Source organism: Pan troglodytes, chromosome 14, assembly GCF_028858775.2.
Source record: "Pan troglodytes isolate AG18354 chromosome 14, NHGRI_mPanTro3-v2.0_pri, whole genome shotgun sequence".
Taxonomy (NCBI): Eukaryota; Metazoa; Chordata; class Mammalia; order Primates; family Hominidae; genus Pan; species Pan troglodytes.
Genome location: NC_072412.2, coordinates 91,891,681 through 91,894,165, shown reverse-complemented (window position 1 = coordinate 91,894,165; position 2,485 = coordinate 91,891,681). Strand labels below are relative to the sequence as shown.

General features: G+C 42.5%; 1 pseudogene; it reads right to left on the bottom strand.

Moving 5' to 3' along the window:
* Window positions 1-286: 286 nt before the first annotated feature.
* On the bottom strand, window positions 287-2,267 carry LOC100613894 (probable ATP-dependent RNA helicase DDX6; annotated as a pseudogene).
* Between the last annotated feature and the right edge of the window lie 218 nt (window positions 2,268-2,485).

Genomic DNA, 2,485 nt, shown 5'->3' with positions numbered 1-2,485 from the left:
CTTCACACAAATAAGTAATAAGCTCTTCAGGTTTACAAAATGGATGAGTAATCAGGAGAAGTTGAAATGCACTCGAGAGTCAGCTGTTGGAGAATTTTGAAATCATAGACAAACTTGTGTGCTTATTAAGATTCTTCTCTTTTTAGGGTTTCTCTCCTTCTCTCCTTTCTTTTCCTTCCTTTTCCTTCCTTGTCCCATTTCCCCAGAAAACATTTTAAAAACCAGTAGTTAGTGCAACTAATGTTCAGTCAGCACATAGTGCAAACAAGTGGAACCAAAAAGGTATATTCCTTCTTCTCAGCCTTTTTCTCATCACCAGTTAAAAAAGAAAAAATGTCTCAGCTCTTTTAAGTCTTCATAGTTCCAAAATAAAAGATGAAAAACCCACAAAGAGAAGAGCATTCCCCTCAAAACGATGTGTCACAGATCCAAACGAGCCGTCTGTAGTTTGTCAAAGCATGCTTGTTAAGGCTTCTCATCTTCTACAGGCTCGCTGTGGTATTCTGCCACACACAGGCTCTTGTCAATGTTGCTTGGAATAGGTTTAATTTCTGTTCCCAGCTGCTCCTCAATACTTTTCAGGTTGAAGCGATCATCATATGTGATCAAGTTGATGGCTAAGCCAGGATGACCAAAGCGACCTGATCTTCCAATACGATGGAGATAGGTCTCTGCCAGCTTTGGGAAATCAAAGTTTATTAACACATTCACACCTTGTATATCAATACCTCGGGTAAACAGATCAGTGTAAACAAGATTGCATCATAAGCCATTTCAGAAATCATGAAATACACGATTTTGATGTTCCTGCCTCTTTTTAGCATGAATATAGAAGCAAGAATAACCTAGTTGAGAAGTCTTGGCTAGCAATTCAACTTGCTGAGAGGAGTTACAGAAAATGATCGACTGGTTTATCTGAAGCCTGGAGAAAAGTGCGTTGAGGCAGTGTACTTTTTGAAGCTCAGTTACACATGCATAGTACTGGGTTACTCCCTTTAGAGTTAGTTCCTCCATCAGGTTAATCTCACAGGGTTTCTGCAAGTGGGAATTCATGAACTTCTGTACACTAAGAGGGAAAGTAGCAGAATGTAGTAAAATCTTACTGTTTTTAGGTAGCATGATAATAATATCCTCCATTATCTGCACAAAATCCTGTGACAGCAACTTATCTGTCTGCTCATGCAATACTATCATCTGGACATGATCAACCTTTGCTACTCTTTTTTCTTCTTCTTCTTGTTTTGAGATGGAGTCTCCCTCTGCTGCTCAAGCTGGAGTGCAATGGTATGATCTCAGCTCACTGCAACCTCCGCCTCCCTAGGTTCAAGCGATTCTGCTGCCTCAGCCTCCTAAGCAAATGGGACTACAGTCGCACGCCACCAAGCCTAGCTAATTTTTGTATTTTTAGTAGAGACAGGGTTTCGCCACATGGGCCAAGATGGTCTGGATCTCTTGACTTCGTGATCTGCCCACCTGAGCCTCCCAAAGTGCTAGGATTACAGGTGTGAGCCACCACGCCCGGGCTACTCTTTTCTTAGTAACATCCAGGATTCTCCTAGGGGCAGCAATCACTACGTGCATTGTATCATCAAGCCTAATTATGTCATCTCGTAAATTGGTTCCTCCTGTGGTTGCCATCACTTTGGCCCCTCCCATGTGTTTCCTGACCTGGATGCAAATTTGACTGACCTGTAGAGCAAGCTCTCTAGTCGGAACAAGCACCACTGCTTGTATATTGTGCTTCTTCAGATCTCGCCGTTCAAGTAAGGGAATGAGGTAGGTTCTGCTCTTGCCTGTTCCATGTTTTGCTCTAGCTAAGATATGCCTACCAGATAAAGCAATGGGAATGCTCTCCTCCTGAATAGGAGGTGGCTTTTCCCAGCCCATTTCAAAAATTCCCTTCAGTAACTCCCGTTTCAAAAAATAATCTTCAAACTCATTTTCTTGTTTGGAGTATGGAGGGCACTTCCGAAGTTTTGATTCTTAGATCCTTCGGAGGGAGTTTTAAAGTCTTTTTCCAGTCGTCACCAGGCCTAATAGTGGTGGTCATACACTGTGCTTGCTACTGGGTGCCGTTATTGATTGTGCTAGTGTTTTTCAGCTGGTTCATCTGTTGCTGTGTCTGTGTGCCCCCTCCTCCAGGGCCACCACTGGGTTTCACAGGGCCCCTCCGCTGACCATTTTGACTGGACAGACCCATTATAACAAGGTTCTCTGTTCTGGCCGTGCTCATGCTGTTTTAGTTGCAAAGGTGTCTTTCAAACATCAAAATTTTGAAAGTCAGTCGAGAAATTCTAATAACAGTTTATTAGGCTCTCCAAAACGAAGAGAAAAATATAAGTCTTGCTGAATAAATGAGTCCCTGTTGCAATGCAGGCAAGCACCTGTAAGTCTCTGAACAGTAAGCAGCAACTTTGCTCTCTTGCACGGAATCAGCTTTTTATTTTTGAAAAGCCCTCTATGAAGCTTGAGTTACATCTGAATT